Below are 18,096 nucleotides of genomic sequence, written 5' to 3'. Positions count from 1 at the left end.
CACACAACTGACGACCGCTGGTGAAGGTAGGTGAAAAGCAGGCTATTTAAGATAGAATAATCCACAAGTAAGGCGTTGGCAAAAAGTTAACACTCTTTTATTCCACTCAGTAACGTTAAACACCAAACACTGACAGTGTTTTTCGTCCCAGTCACTACCGGAACTTCATCAGACAATTACTTCCTGTCATCTCAATGCTTATATACAAGATAGTATACAAGTTTAATTAGTTGGATTAACAATTAAGGAAGTAGTCAGTGTAAAACATACATAAATTCTTGTTTTTCTAAAAGACTTAAAACATTCTGTTGTTCACTACTGAACCAATAAAAACAATACATGCTAAAACCAAATATGAACGTAAGTAAAAAATTAACGACATATATCTATGTTAATTTGCTTCTTTTCTTTAAAATTCTTTAATCTCAATTAGTTTTTTTAAAAAGGGAACAATTTCCATAATGAATAATTCCCTGTCTTGAACATTGTAATTGAAAGCCACGCTTTGTAAGTGGTTCCCTATTTAGAAATTGTAAATAAAAGCCACGCTTAATATAATATATTATAGAGAGTGCACACGTAACCTAGTCTCTCCATACTCCAGTAAATGCTCACTACCACTCTAGTTCAACGGGTTGCATACGCCAGTTAAAGCAACACTACATAAAAGGTGGGCGAGTTGAATAGTCTAAACTCACGTTCTAAGATCCAACTGTCAAAAAATGAATGAAGTAAAATGTATATGTGTCAACAGATGTTCTATCCACCTTCTGTGATGACAAACCCCCCCATCAGGAAACGCCAGTCCTGTGTGCATGACAGTCTGCTACATACCGTAGCATGCAAACAACTCGCCAGACCTGCATGGGTCATCACCTATTTCATACAACCCAGTTCAATAGGCCGCAGGAGCCACCCAACACTATGTTACACAAAAGGGCGAGTCGAATTGCCCTTGCTCAAATTGCAAAATCCAACTGACACAAAGTGTATCACTAAATATTTTATTTATTACCTAAAATGACAGTCCCCTGCATTAAAAGATGTTTTTGTGTAAATAACTGCCTGTTGTGCATTGCGATGTTCAAAAAATGCACTCAGACTTATAACGGTCGTTACCTATTGTTTTTCCCTGTCCTGCAATTTTAAATCTTGACTCGTAAAGAGTCTGACAGTGTGCTGTAAGTCACAGCAAAATTATATATACGAAAGGACCTGCGAAAATCGTTGCCTACCGTTAACGCAGTCCTGCGTATCTTGTCCAGATAGGCAACAGTCACGCATAAGGTCTAAACTCAAAAGTAGTCAGATCCCCCAGGTGGTTACTACTACTTACTGCCGGTGTGGGCACATCACTGCCTTGCATGAAACTGCCCACAAAATGAAGTGCCAAATACTGACTACTTTTGAGTTTAGACCTTATGCGTGACTGTTGCCTATCTGGACAAGATACGCAGGACTGCGTTAACGGTAGGCAACGATTTTCGCAGGTCCTTTCGTATATATAATTTTGCTGTGACTTACAGCACACTGTCAGACTCTTTACGAGTCAAGATTTAAAATTGCAGGACAGGGAAAAACAATAGGTAACGACCGTTATAAGTCTGAGTGCATTTTTTGAACATCGCAATGCACAACAGGCAGTTATTTACACAAAAACATCTTTTAATGCAGGGGACTGTCATTTTAGGTAATAAATAAAATATTTAGTGATACACTTTGTGTCAGTTGGATTTTGCAATTTGAGCAAGGGCAATTCGACTCGCCCTTTTGTGTAACATAGTGTTGGGTGGCTCCTGCGGCCTATTGAACTGGGTTGTATGAAATAGGTGATGACCCATGCAGGTCTGGCGAGTTGTTTGCATGCTACGGTATGTAGCAGACTGTCATGCACACAGGACTGGCGTTTCCTGATGGGGGGGGTTGTCATCACAGAAGGTGGATAGAACATCTGTTGACACATATACATTTTACTTCATTCATTTTTTGACAGTTGGATCTTAGAACGTGAGTTTAGACTATTCAACTCGCCCACCTTTTATGTAGTGTTGCTTTAACTGGCGTATGCAACCCGTTGAACTAGAGTGGTAGTGAGCATTTACTGGAGTATGGAGAGACTAGGTTACGTGTGCACTCTCTATAATATATTATATTAAGCGTGGCTTTTATTTACAATTTCTAAATAGGGAACCACTTACAAAGCGTGGCTTTCAATTACAATGTTCAAGACAGGGAATTATTCATTATGGAAATTGTTCCCTTTTTAAAAAAACTAATTGAGATTAAAGAATTTTAAAGAAAAGAAGCAAATTAACATAGATATATGTCGTTAATTTTTTACTTACGTTCATATTTGGTTTTAGCATGTATTGTTTTTATTGGTTCGGTAGTGAACAACAGAATGTTTTAAGTCTTTTAGAAAAACAAGAATTTATGTACGTTTTACACTGACTACTTCCTTAATTGTTAATCCAACTAATTAAACTTGTATACTATCTTGTATATAAGCATTGAGATGACAGGAAGTAATTGTCTGATGAAGTTCCGGTAGTGACTGGGACGAAAAACACTGTCAGTGTTTGGTGTTTAACGTTACTGAGTGGAATAAAAGAGTGTTAACTTTTTGCCAACGCCTTACTTGTGGATTATTCTATCTTAAATAGCCTGCTTTTCACCTACCTTCACCAGCGGTCGTCAGTTGTGTGTTCTTAGTTTGTATATCAAACTACTAAGTACAGGTGTTTGTGTTGAGAAGATATTTTGTAGTGTGTTTATGCTTGAAATGTATCCACAGTGTGCCCTTCTGGAAGAGAACAGAAATGTATATGCACTATTGTAACTTAACAGTTGTTGTGTCTTTCGGCTTTTCCTGGTTAGGGGTTGCCACAGCAGAACTCCGGTCCGCTAATGATTGGCAGTAAATTTTTACATGCCAAGTTGCCAGCCCTGACGCACAACCTTCAACGAAGGTACGCCCATTCACGCATGTCTCCACAGAGAAGACGCTTTAGCTGAGAATCGAACAGGACAACGTCTTACTGTGAGGCAACAATGCTACCGCAGCACCACCACAGCAGTTGTTGTAACTGTTAACAGTGAAAACTGGAATACAGGAGGTTAACTTCAGAAAAAAATAAATGAAAGTAAACTACCTTATGGCTAGGCCATAAAAAGATGTTATCTTTCAGTTTCAGTGCAACGGAAGACATAATATGTCTGTACCAGGGAGCTTTCTGCATTGTCTTGAAGGTGAAATAATTAGTAGTTTGAAATGTGGAGGGATGTAATTGTTTTATGACTTCCAGCATCTGCCAAAGATCTGAGTTCTATTTATTTTCACAGGTAGATGCTAAATACTGCCAGATTCCAGCAGGTGTCATTCTGCAAGCTGTCCCAGCAGTAATATTTGAGAAGTCTCTTAGAGAGATGCAGCATTCTGTATTCGGTCTTGGACCTGACAAGAACCATTCACCACAACATCTGCCTTGCTTTGTAAGTAAGTTTCTAGGGTATGGTAACTCTCTTAGATTCAGTCAAGAATATAGTGAAGCATAATTTAGATGTTTTTCTTTATTTATTTGAGGCCTTCCTGCAATGTTGTTTTAAATATTTCCTGTGATTTGAACTATGTCACTGTGAATATATACTGAGTATTTTCTCGTTCTTTTATTCTTTATTATTACATTTATTTAAACCTTTCATTGTGGCTGATCATTGTTAGAGATATTTAAGTTTTGAGAGTACTTGCATATTTATTTGGTGACAGTGTGTGAGCCACTCCTAATAGCTTTGTTCTGGACACCCTTTTGTTAAGGACCTTAGAGTAGCTGATACGGAGTTCGCTGGTGGCAGTGATAACTTCCTTATAGTCTGGGCAAAAGAGGACATAACTAGTAAACCTGTGCCGGCCTTTCTCAGGGGTGTGTGTGTGTGTGTGTGTGTGTGTGTGTGTGTGTGTGTGGGCGTATGTAAATCAAACCTCAGAGAGTATGTGTCAGCTACTTGGGCAGGGACACAAAGCACTGGTTGGACAGAGAGGGTGCTGGAGGTCTTGGCTTGGCCATTCAGCTGAGATCTCAACTCTATAGCTGTGCCAGTGGGAAGTCGTATTGGGGATCTGGAGAAAGAAGGAAAAAACAGCCCCAGACTGACTGTGGTCTCTGTGTGCTCTTAAGGGAAACTGCACTTGATTTAGAGAGCTGCATCTGGAAATACTCTGTGTGTGTGTGTGTGTGTGTGTGTGTGTGTGTGTGTGTGTGTGTGTGTGTGTGTGTGTGTGTGTGTGTGTGTGTGTACACTTGTCTTCCTCATAGTGTGCGTCCTCCACTGGTGCCAGTGGTGAGGATTGAGACTCCTTGATTACTGGTTCAATGGTGGGTCGTCACTGGGGGGATCAGCTATAACAGCTTGAAGCTCAGACATCCATCTGGCAGAAGGGCCAACAAAAGAACAGGCTTATAAGAACAATGTTGCAAGGAAGCTGAAGCCACAGGATCAAAAGAAGCCTGACTCAATTTCTCCAAAACAAAATTAAGGGCTCAGGAAGGAGGCACAGGCTTCCTGTGAGGCCTAATTTGAAGGAAGCCTTTAAGAAATTGCTTAGCTTCAAATCTAGAGGGTAAAGGGGGTGCTAGAGGCAGACAAGCAGAAATAGCTGACAAGTTGGCATTAATAGAAGAAAATGCAAACCCAGCATTGGGCAATTCACACAGATGAGAGAGAACCAAAGGAATATCCACAGAAAGTGGATCCAGGTTACAAGAAAGGCACCAAACAGAAAATCTCTTCATAAGTAGGATTTCCTAGTAGTGGGTTTTCTGGTCTCCTGTAGGACCGTAAGCATGTCCTCAGAAAAAAGGTTTCTATAAGGAATCAAAATCCTATCACCCACAGTGTCAGATGAAAAGTGGACAGTTTGAGATGGATGAGAGAGCCCTTGTCATGTGCGAGTAGGTCCACCCTGTGAGGTAACTTCTGATGACTGCCCCTGGCTAAATGCAGAAGAATAAGGAACCAATGCTGTCTGGGCCAAAAGGGAGTCACCAGCAAGATTTTTGGGAGCATCCTATTTTATCTTGAACAGGTCTTTTGGAATGAGAGGAAGGGGAGGGATTCTAGGAAAAAATAAGGCATCCACCTTCTAGATGAGAGGACATGGGGCTCTGGCACAAAAAAGAGGAAGTTGTCTGTTCAGAGGGGAAGCAAACAGATCTACATGAGGAGTACTCCATGGGTGGACAATGTCCAGAAACACATCCCTGTGAAGCATCCATTCATGAGATTGTGATATGGGCCTGCTCAGTCAGCCACAATGTTCTGACTTGAGGGAATATAAACTGCCTGAAGTGTCCCTTGATACTGGATAGCTAGCTCATACACTTGAAGTGCTAACCTGCACAGGAGATGAGACCTTGCCCCCCCCCCCTTGCTTGTTGACATACCACATCACTGTGGCATTGTCTGTCAGTACCTTGAAGGGACCTGGGATGAAATGTCTGAACAGCCAACAGAACAGCTCTCATCTCTGACACTGATGTGGTCTTTCCTTTGTTGAAGTGACCAGTGGCCTTGCACTTTTAGGGAGCAGAAGGAAGCCCCCCGTCCCACGTCTGAAGCATTTGTGAACAACTCCCGAGAGGGAAGTGGAGGTGGAAAAGAAAGCCTTGGATTGAGGGACAACTGCCAAATCCACCACTGAATTTCCAGCTTGAGGCATAGAAGACGGACTATGAAATATAGAGGGTGAGAGTGCTGAAGCCAAAATGACTTTATAAACCACTGAAACTTTCTCATGAAGAGTCTGGCTAATGGTAGCATAGGAATGGTGGAGGCCATCAGACCCAGAACTCTTGGAAATTCCTTTGCTGTAACTGAAGCCAGATGAAGAAGGGACTGAAAGAAGGCAATGCAAGTTAAGGCATTGGGAGGAAGGAAGGATGCCATCACTGGAAGAGTCTGGATCCTGCATCCCAGAAACACATGATCCTGTGAAGGTGTCAGGAAAGACTTTTGGAAATTTATAGTGAATCCCAGGCTTTGCAGGAGGGAAATGGCAAAGTGAAGATGCTGCAGTAGAATCTCTGGAGAGGATGACTGAAAAGTAGGTCATCTAGATAGGGAAAAAATTGTAACTCCCTTAACCTGCAAAAAGCAATCACAGGAGCAAGGCATCTGGTGAATACCCTTGGGGAAGTAGAGAGGCCAAAGGGCAAAGCAGAGAACTGAAAACGCCAAGAAGCAACAGAGAAATGTACACACTTCCTAAAAAGGGGATGAATAGGAATATATGATAACAAGCATCCTTGACATCAAGAGAAATTAGAGAAGCCTGAGGAAGCAGCAGAAGAAAAAGTCTGAAGGGACAACATTCAAAAGGAAGGGACCTTCAGAAAGGTGTTTAGGTGAGAGAGATCCAGAATGGGTCTCCACGTTCCCTCTTTCCTGGGGACCAAGAACATTAAGGAATAAAACCCCTTCCCCTTTTGAGAAACTGGAACTTCCTGAATAGTCCCCGGAATCAAGTGATCCTGAACCACCTCAGGAAAAAAGAAAACCAAATCAAAAGTTCAACCAGATAAAACAAATGATGCCAGGAGAGAGTTCCAACTATCCCAAAATGTATTGTTAGCGCTTTCGTTCATTCACAATCCACAATAAACTTCATCAGACAAACATTTCCCAAGAACCATCACCCTTATAAAAGCCATTAATTATACAGAAGTTGTTTTTGCAGAAATTTTACAAAAATGACTTATAGTTTTACAATAACAAGATAACTTTAAATCAAGGTTCTTTAACTAATTGAATATCTAATTGTATAATTAATGGCTTTTATAAGGGTGACGGTTCCAATCCAGGATCCTAGTGATCTTACTTTACTAGCCTTGAGAGAGACGACCAGCAGAGGCGGCCCAGCTGAAGAATCAGACCTAGGTTTGTTGGCCTTCTTCGTGGATGGCTGACCCTTGCAGCTGGAGGTTCCTTCCACAGCATCTTTTGCCAAAAGTTTAAGGCATTGATTTTCTAAATATATGGCGAAAGAGGAAAGCCAAATACACAGAGTCTTCTGAACAAAAGCCTTGCAAACAGAACAGGACTTATGATCACAGGAAGTACCTAGACAAAATAAACACTGCTTGTGACGGTCTTTATGGGGAATCGGTCTCCTGCACTGGCATTTACCCTTTCTGGATGACATGAATCCCACAAGCAACAAAAACAAAGGAAAGAAGGTAAAACCCCAACAGGGCACTTTATCTGAAAATGGCTTGGTGAACCGGCAAACAAAGGCAGCATTCAAACAGATGATCAAAGATGGCATTTAGACTGATGGCAAAGAAGTTCTGAAGATGGTATGTCTGGCCATCACTTTTATGCCCTACTCCTTATGTAGGATGCATGCGTCTAATGTACAGCATATCCTTAGCAACCTAAAGGCTTTGGTATACTGGCCAGACATCAGGCCACCCTTGGCAGGGTGTCCCTATTGTAAGGAATATTGCAACAGTGAAATGGAAGGACATAGTACATTTATCGAAGAATGATCAGACCTATAGATTACCATACCATCAGCGTAAAGTGCAATGGAGTGTTCTGGGCAGTCTACCAGAAGGGTATTCTTCAATAGTTTAAAAGCAGTGGGAATAAGGCTGACCCCTGGGGAACTTCTGTGAATAAAGTAGCTTGATCACAAATGAAGCTACCTATTTTGACTACAAAAGTGTAGTTGGAGATAAAAACTGTAGTCCAATTGTTAACATACAAGGCAACATGGAGCCGCTGATGGTCTACTAAAGCAAAATCTTTTTTAAATCAATAATTACAGCACCTGCTAGTTTGTCCCTTGTCTGCAGTCATAATACCATCTGTTAGCATCCTAAGGCCTATTATTGTACAGCAGCCAGTATACAAGTCATGTTAGTTTCCCAATAGGAACCCATGGTCCTTAGTGTTTTACATTAGTTGCATCATCATCATCTTCTTTCGGCTGTTTCGTTAGGGGTCGCCACAGCAGATCATACGTTTCCATTTCTTCCTGTCCTCTGCATCATGCTCTTTCACGCCAACCACCTGCATGTCCTCTCTCACCACATCCATAAACCTCATCTTAGGCCTTCCTCTTTTCCTCTTACCTGGCAGTTCCATCCTTAGCATCCTTTTCCCAATATACCCAGCATCCCACCTCAGCACATGTCCAAACCAACGCAATCTCGCCTCTCTTGCTTTGTCTCCAAAACTGTCCAACCTGAGCTGACCCTCTAATATACTGATTCCTAATCCTGTCCATCCTAGTCACACCCAGTGCAAATCTTAACATCTTTAACTCTACCACATCCAGCTCTGACTCCTGCCTTTTCGTCAATGCCACCGTCTCCAACCCATATAACATAGCTGGTTTCACTACCCTCTTGTAGACCTTCCCTTTCACTCTTACTGGTACCAATCTGGCAGGAGTGATTTGTGACACTCTTCTCCACCCATTCCACCCTGCCTGTAACTCCCTTCTTCACCTCTCTTCCACACTCACCATTACTATGAACTGTTGATCCCAAGTACTTAAACTCATCCACCTTTACCAACTCTACTCCCTGCATCCTCACCATTCTTCTACCCTCCCTCACATTTACACACATATATTCTGTTTTAGCCCTGCTGACCTTCATTCCTCTCCTCTCTAAAGCATATCTCCACCTCTCCAGGGTCTCCTCAACCTGGTCCATACTCTCACTAGATATCACAATGTCATCTGCAAACATCATAGTCCATGGGGCCTCCTGTCTGATCTCATCGATCAACCTGTCCATCACCACTGCAAATAAGAAAGGGCTTAGAGCTGATCCTTGATGTAATCCCACCTCCACCTTAAACGTATCTGTCACTCCCACCGCAGTCCTCACCAATGTCACACTACCCTCGTACATATTCTCTAAGTCCACAAAGACACAATGCAACTCCTTCTGACCTTCTCTGTATTTCTCCAACAACACTCTCAGAGCAAATATTGCATCTGTAGTGTTCTTTCCTGGCATGAAACCATACTGCTGATCACTAATCATCACCTCCCTTCTTAACCTAGCTTTCACTACTCTTTCCCATAACTTCAAGCTATGACTGATCAATTTTATCCCTCTGTAGTTACTGCAGCTCTGCACATCACCCTTATTCTTAAAGATAGGTACCAAAACACATTTTCTCCACTCCTCAGGCATCCTCTGACTTTCCAAATTTTCATTAAACAATCTGGTTAAAAATTCCACTGCCATTTCACCTAAGCACCTCCATGCTTCCACTGGTATGTCATCTGGGCCAACAGTCTTTCCATTCTTCATCCTCTTCATAGCTGTCCTTACTTCCTCCTTGCTAATCTGTTTCACTTCCTGATTCACTATCCCCACATCATCCAACCTTCTCTCTCTCTCATTCTCTTAATTAATCAGCCCTTCAAAGTACTCTTTCCATCTACTCAACACACTCTCCTCACTTGTGAGTAAGTTTCCCTCACTATCCTTTATCACCCTTACCTGCTGGCACATCTTTCCCAGCTCTGTCCCTCTGTCTAGCCAATCGGTACAGGTCCTTTTCTCCCTCTTTGGTGTCCAATCTCTCATACAACTCTCCATATACCTTATCCTTAGCCTTCGCCACCTCTCTCTTTGCCATGCGTCTCATCTCCTTATACTCATGTCTACTTTCTTCATCTCTTTGACAATCCCACTTCTTCTTCACCAGCCTCTTCCTCTGTATACTCTCCTGTACTTCCTCATTCGACCACCAGGTCTCCTTGTCCTCCTTCCTCTGTCCAGATGTCACACCAAGCACCTTTCTAGCAGTCTCCCTTACTAGCTCTGCTGTAATTACCCAGCTATTCGGAAACTCTTTACTGCCTCCCAGTGCCCATCTTAACTCTTCCCTGAAATCCACCTCACAGTCATCCTTTTTTAACTTCCACCATTTAATCCTTGGCACTGCTCTCACACTCCTCCTCCTCTTCTTCTTGATCACCAATGTCATCCTACAGACCACCATTCTATGCTGCTTAACTACACTTTCCCCTGTCACCACTTTACAGTCTCCAATCTCCTTCAGACTGGTCCTCCTACATAGGATATAATCCAACTGTGTGCATCTTCCTCCACTCTTGTACGTCATCCCATGCTCCTCCCTCTTCTTAAAATACGTATTCACCACAGCCATGTCCATCCTTTTTGCAAAATCCACACTCTGACCTTCTGCATTCCTCTCCTTAACACCATACCTACCCATCACTTCCTCATCTCCTCTGTTTTATATTAGTTGCATACAGGCTAAATTAAGAACTTTACTTAGTGTAGGAATTATATACATTGGTTTAAAGTTTGAAGGGGACAGGGGTTTGGGAATGTTTCTGATGTGTTTAATGATGGCATTTTTCCTAAATGGTTGGAAAGGAATTATAGCATAAACAGAGGTTGTAGATATATTTCAAGAGAGAAATAATGAATTCACTGCAGTTTTTAATAAACCAAAGATGCACGTTGTTAGTTCAGACTGACCAATTAAGGAAGATCATGCTGGCAAATATTTATATTTTCTTGGCTTTGATTTTTCTGAAGTAAATTTTTGAAGTGTAACTGGAGGGGGGGTGATATTTTGGGGAGCACAGAACTGGCAACTGCTAGAGGGAAGGGCAAGTGGTTAATGATCTAACAGTTGGTAACTGCAGAAGATTCCTGCATACAAATTAGTGGGTGCTGTTAGCAGATGCGCTAGAGTTTTTGGATTTACCTATAAACTTGCTGATCTTATTCCAGACTTTTACAGCGGATTATGAAAGAGACTGGCTAAAGGTGATCTATGCCTGGCCTACAAAGCATCCCTTGATGCTCTGATGAACCTGTTGCACATTTGCAAAACAAACAGCATTAGAATTATATGATCTAGGGACCTAAACCTCGTTTACAACATAAACAGGACATGCATGTGCCTCAGGAACTACCTCTGCTCTGGAACACGCTTGCCATCCATACAAAGCAGAACTCTTCCCTAACCCATTTCCAGCGTAACTTGGACCAGTGGATGGGGAATCAAAAATTTATCCTTGGTTTAGTACCTGTGGCTCTATGAGACAGAGGCAACCTGGAGTCTTATCACCTATGCCCAAGTCTGCATATACCCCATAAAACAACCCTACAGTATTAACCTGCTAGATAAGTTTGGGACAAAAATCTAGGCGTACAAAGACCCTTAAAGATTGTTAGCCTAGGCATCACCAATGAACCTATAATGTTGAAGACAGCTGCCTTTATGTCTTCAAATACCTTTTTTTTCTGAGCAGGTCTTGTAGAAAAGTAAATCTTTCTCTGGCTGTTAGCATACTGTTGCCACCCACACACCATCAGTTTGGTAAAGTCTTATTTATCAGCATCAATAGTGTTAGGTCATCCATCTGGTTTAGCTGGTTTGTGAATGTGGGTCATTATTGAGAGGAGGTTATTCTGCAGTGACAGAACGGTACAGATAATGGTCTTGCTTGATAAGACTGTAGGGAATTCTGATTTATGTTGGTTAGCTGATATACAGGGTTTGGGGTTATAGAATCTGAAGGACTGCCTTCATTTCTAGGTTACTTACAAAGAATATTATGAGGTAACTTAAATGTGAGGGAGAACAGAAACGTATGTGATACTTTTGGGAATGTTGGTAAGAAGATCAAGTAGAGAACAATAATTTATTTTCAGGTCGGGTCTAGTAGGTTTTAAGAGTAATTGGATCAAGTCTTGTACTGACAGGCATTCACTACAGTTTTGGGTCCTTCGGGCAAGTAGAGTCAGACTGAAGTCCTCATTGTGCTAGTTGTTTGCAATGGATGTATCGATTCTGTTATGATAGGGCTTTTTTTTTGCTCTACACTAGATGGCTAGAGGTCATACATGAGGTGTAAGGATTTACCTTTCTTAAATGAGATGCTTGCAAGTAGCAGGTTTAAGTCATACACTGAACTGGAGGTGCCTTGGGAGGTTACAAGTAGCTTAAGACTGATTCTGTACAGAGTCTAAGTGTACCACCACATGTTCTCATGCCTGATCCGCAGCTGAAAAAATGTAACTGCAGCCAGAAAAGTAGGAGCACAGAGGAGTACTTTTTTCCAGGGTTCTGTTATGGTAGCAATATGAGGAAATGGTGTTAAAAGAAATTGGTCTAATTGTTCCACTTTGTTAACTAGGCTACCAGCATTTGGAAGGCAATATCATATAATTTCCCATTCAGAAATAAGACAGCCTCGAAATGGGTACAAGAAAACAACTACTACAATCCTGATGATTAGGACGAAGTGTTTTAAATACATACATATATATTATACACACACATATATATATGCATGCGTATATCTATATCTATATATATATATATATATATATATATATATATATATATATATATATATATATACACATATACATATACATACACACACACACACACACACACACACACACACACACACACATGGTATGACTTATTCTCAATGCTGTACAATCTCAGAATTCGAAAACATTGTAAGATTCAAACACTGAGTTTATTTATCCTTCTAGAAAAAGTCATGCTTCTGATGTTTGACTTTCAAAAGAGACACCTGCATATACAAGTCAAGATGGAGCATAAAATACCTATTAGAAGGCCAAAATGTAGTGCTATACATTTAACAGTTTACTATGGTAAGGTCAAACCGGACCCCATCAAATGATGGGATCATCAACTCATGCCCGCAAAAGCGACAATGTCGAATCCTGGCATTGCTGAAATACGACTCGACTTCGACCTCAGAACGGGCTTTAACATGGGTTGAGCTAGGGGTGAAATTCGTACTTCGGCAATGTCAGGTTCGACATTGTCGCCGTTCGGCCTCCAGACTTCGACTGAAGTGGGTTCAGCAACCTTAACATAGTAAACCCATTTAGTTACAGTTATCCAACCTTTTTACTCCTTTATCTTGTATACCAATATTAATTCCTTCCAGTCCAAACACAACAGTCACCAAGATAGTGGAAATAACCGAATACGACAGTTTTCAAATTGACACTACAACCCCAGTTAAGCTACGACAAGGTCAAACTAATACAGTAACAAAAGAATTTTAAATTTAAGACAGTTCAGTATGGCCCTGTATGTTCACATAAAGGTCTGATATTTTAGGAACAAAGTTCTTCTGGACTAATGAAATTGTTTGCCAGCTTCAAAAGAGAGTCAGTGAAACTGTGTGTGTGAATACATATACCACCTCTCCCCTCCCTCCCTCCCGATCTCTCTATATACAAATGTATACATACATACATACACACACACACATTTTATAAGGTGTAATGTTGGCACGTTTTTGTCTTATGTTCATTTTACCAAATGTTTGTGTTGCTGAAACAGGTTAAGTAGGTTTGTATTACGGGTGGGAGTGTGCGTGTGTGCATTTGGGGATTAGGGTTAAAGTTAGGATTAGGTAAGGGGGATAGATTTAGTCTGTGGGTTAGAGTTAGGACTGGGTAATTAGAACAGAGTTAGTGGTGTGAGTATATGTGTCTACTAGCTATTTGTGTAGTGGTATTTTTATGGAAAATTAAATCTCTCAAGCCCCTGCTTACACTCATCAAGTGTACCAGAACTTGTCAGAGATTTGGGATGCATGACTAGGCTTAAAAAGCCCCTTGTGGTCGTCAACCTAGTACATACTTATGAAAGAGTTTTTCCTAAATTAAGGTGTTGGGTAAGAGGTAGTACATACATATTTTACGGTGATGCAGACAGGCAGTAGAAGAATTTTCACTTTTTTTTAGTTTGAGTTAGTGTATGCACAAATGGATTAGTGCATCCTATTAATTTCAATCAACTGTAGCAACTGCATTGTCTAAGTTTTATGTATGTTACATGTATTTTTATGAATGGGCTTCCTAATGTGTGCATTTCTGCACTACTTCTGAGGCAAATTTTAATGTATTTCAGCGGTCAAAATTTCTGCCTCACAGCTGCAGGCTTTGGTCCGGAGTTCAATCCGATCATCTATGTCACTGCCTGTGTGGAGTATACATGTTTGCTGCATGCCTGCAAGGGTTCTATTCCCTCTCAAAACAAACTATTTGGCTGGCTACTCTAAACTGTCCATATATCCTGCACTTGCCATTACATGGGTCATGACTAAAAAAAGGTCAAAAGTCAAACAGTTCACTGAACTGGCTAACAAATGAATACATTACAAAAATAAACGTAAAAAGATGGATTTAAAGGTCAGGTCATCAGGAATGAGTTTAAGATACTGTTTAGCTCTTAAGAAACAGGTCATTCCTGTGAGACTGAGACACAGTACACTGAAAATTAAAATTATTTTCTTTTTAACCAACAAGTATGCATATAAAACTAAAATGAAGGCACTGGGCTAAAAACAGCTGCAAAAAGGAAAAATATATACATCTCATGTATGCATATATGCTCTCTGAGAAGACAGCAGTAGCAACACGTTTGGCACTCCCCTTAGGTAGGTACAGTTATCAGAAATACTATGCAAGCATTACTAAAAAAAAAGAGCTGCCTAAGTGCTAGGCATAATAGCAATCAGCTTACAACAGAGTAGGAGAACAATTTAACAAGCTCAGTCAAGAAAAAAACTACGGCTGCAATAAATAAATTAACTAACAACATGAAACCTTTATTCTGCAGTTCCTCCATGTAGTTATAAATGCAGGAACATTACAAGAAACATGAAGAAAACGAGAGGTGTGCATGTTGGTGGGGAGGGGGCAAAATAAAGGGAGACGGAGAGAGCGAGACCATTCTTGCAAGCGGATTAAAAAATGCTATAATGGGAGCAGGGTGGTTGGCATCAGCTCACTCACCTTTCACAGGTGCAGCCAAGTGAAGCTCGGTCATACTTCTGCATGGCAACCTTTAGCCCATTTCTGCGCAGTCCTTGAAGGAGCAATAATGCAAATCACCGACGTGCTACTTGGTCTCACAACAAAGTCCTGTTCAGAATTCCTGCTTCTCTGTTGTACTTCAATCCCTGTCACCTAAATTCTGCTTTTAAACAATCTCTTTACACTGATAACACACAATGCAAGAAAAAATCTATAAGGTGGAAAAATGATTGAAGCATATGCTACCACTTAAAATTTCCAAAATATGCCAGAGTGACACATCATCTTTCGTTTATTTCTCCGATTGTCTACTTATGACTTATGGTTACGATTACAGCACAGTTATTAGCAAGTCGACAAAATAAACATGACATTTTACCTTGGAATGCACATGTGAAAATTAGCCGTCATTTTCCTACATACTGCATTTGTTTCATTAAGTATAAACTTGAAGTTCATTCTTAACGTGTTCTGCTGGAACTTCCATATACAGCTCAGCACTTGGCAGCTTAAGTACAGTGATGAAGTTTTCCCTCTATCGTTCCTATATTATGTGGTCTGTATCTTAATGAAAAGCTTTGTGAACTTTTAATTAAGGAGCTCCCCACATAACGTCATTCCTCAGTGACATTAAGGTAAGGACACGATTTAGACATGTTCATTAAAGTCTAAAGAAGCATTCCCAACCAATCTATCCCCAAGTTGACATCATCAAGACAGAAAACGTTCAAAGGTCAGCAAAACCTCCAGTGATGTCAATATAGGGAAAAATAATATTTTACAAAGGATTTTACTGTAAATCTAAGAATATATACTTATACTGTTAGTGGAGGGAAATTATCCTGGCTTAACAGACACCTCAATCCATGTTGAAAAAAATGTAAGTGAACAAATACGAACACACACTTTTATACTAAGCAACAAGAAGTAAAAAAATTTATCTTTCTCTTAAAAGGAATTCTCATCAGTTTTACAGTAAACAGTCATTGGACTCATCTAAAAATCATATACTTGTACATCTTTTCTGTTATTGCTATTTATTTTAACAATTCATATAACTATAAGCAATAGTTTATCTGTATACATTTGCTTCTATTTTCTACATGCTGAATTTAAAGCTTTTTATATTTAGTCATAACAGAAACCTAGAAACGAACAGATAATATTACCACTCTAGAAGATGCTGGCGATCTGGCCACTGATATTAAACTTTGCATCGTCATTACTGGGGGCTGCAAGCCAGGTAAGAGCTATGACATCAGAAGAAATTATTCAGTTTGCTACTCAAACAACTGTGAAAACTTCCAAGATTCCACACAAAACAATCCACTCTGAATGGCTTCTTCCTCACATGCGTAAGAAAAGTTTGAGCAATATTTTTCCCTAGGCAGCATTCACTTGTACAAATATATACAAGCACATACATATATTATGCTCACATAACGGCATCAGTATATATCTGCAGTAAATTAAAGAAAATAAGTAAAGTTACTTTTTGGTCAAGCTGAGAAAAGTAGATTATTCATACATTGCCACAGTAGGAACTGCATACTTAGCAAACATTTAAAAAAATAATGCCCAGAAAGCCAGATAGCTTAGAATTTACTTATGAAACTCAGAAAGCAGAGGCCAGAAAACTGAGATCAAAAGGGTCAAAACTAACCCTCCCGCCAAAAAAGGGTGTTGCATCTACTCCTCCCCTTAAAACCCTGACTACAGCAGAGGTGACCAGAGTTCAATTTGCAGCTTGAGCACGTGAGGTACTTGCCAAGGAAGGGATGGAGTGCACCCATCCCAGGTAGGAGAGGATAGTTGTATGGACATTCCACATTATGTCTCCTGGCAGAGATTGGGAAGGTGTGAGAAGAAAAGGGTGGGGACATGGATGAGCTACTGCGAAGGTGGGTATGAGATGCCATATGTCCCCACTGCACACTTGGCCTTGAATGAAACCACAAAGATGGTGGGAGGGAAAGTAACCGGGGTAGGCTACAAGTGAGAAAAAAATGACATGATGAAGGCAGACAGCAATGACCTCCCCCAGGCATCCTTAAGCTTTACATCAGCCTTGGCCATACTGTTAGTCATAGCTCAGGGGGTAGTGGAGTAGACGGTAAACCCAGTTTTGCACATGGGGCACTGGGGATAGTTTGTCAGAATAAATAATTGGAGCAAGGCAAGCTCCAACATAAAAATATTCAGAAATCTGCAAAAATACAGTACCACTGCAACATGTGGAAGCTCTCCCCCATACATCAGTATCCAAGATGATGTATTGTCCACGTAACATTTCCGTGTGACAGCCACCCTGAGGCACATTATCCATCCATGCCACGTACAATACCCCTACTGTGGATTAAGCTAAGCATCACAGATCCAGACTGCAGACCTTGGCTAGTGTATACATTATCTCTGTGCTCTTAATGAACAAAAGCACCTCAGCAAAATATTACTTCTTAGTCTAGCCAAGCCAATCAAAAACAAACTCCTGCTATCAAACTTGCACGAGCAGCTAAACTGATTAGGCAAACTGCTGTGCTTGGGATGTTTTCGGAATCATGCATAAATCCATAGGATACAAATCTTATTTGCCACTCGTTACGTTTACAACACTCGCAGAATCTAGCATGCCTAGTACTCTGTCGCATCTACTGAAGTTTGATTAAAAAGTCATTAAAATTGCTGCTGTGTGCACAGAAAATAACAATGATTACATTTTCCTTTCAGACAGGATTTTGTTGAAAATTCAGCTAACCTAAGCACATGACTTTAGAGCACTGCAGTTTAGTTCCTCTTGTATGCTCAGAACAGACTAAAATCCAGAGCAGGCTATGTGGGATTGCAGGTTAAAACCTGACTGCAAAATAAGACACTGTATTCAGCTTGTATTCACAAAGAGTTTAAAAATAAAACAGCTGCAGTGCCGAGAGCATAAGATGCGAGATATATGCCATCATTTCTGGTTGCCAGCTCTGGGAATCAAAAGGTGGCTTCCCTGTTGGTACTGTGTGGGCGCAAGCATTATATTTAGCATTGTCATGTGCCCAGACCTAAATCCTGGCTATGCACAAAGAAGTAAGACATTCACTTTTGTAGGACACTGTAATTAACACAATCGTAAAGCCTGCAGCACCGACATGCAAGTATGTGTCTCCCTGCCTCAAGTAAGTGTTCAAGTATGTTTATTGGACAAATGCTTCTAGCTTCTAAACAGGGA

This window comes from Protopterus annectens, chromosome 3.part1, assembly GCF_019279795.1.
Source record: "Protopterus annectens isolate FY-2018-M chromosome 3.part1, PAN1.0, whole genome shotgun sequence".
Classification (NCBI taxonomy): domain Eukaryota; kingdom Metazoa; phylum Chordata; order Ceratodontiformes; family Protopteridae; genus Protopterus; species Protopterus annectens.
The sequence above is the reverse complement of the archived record's forward strand: the minus strand, read 5'-3'. Positions refer to the sequence as shown.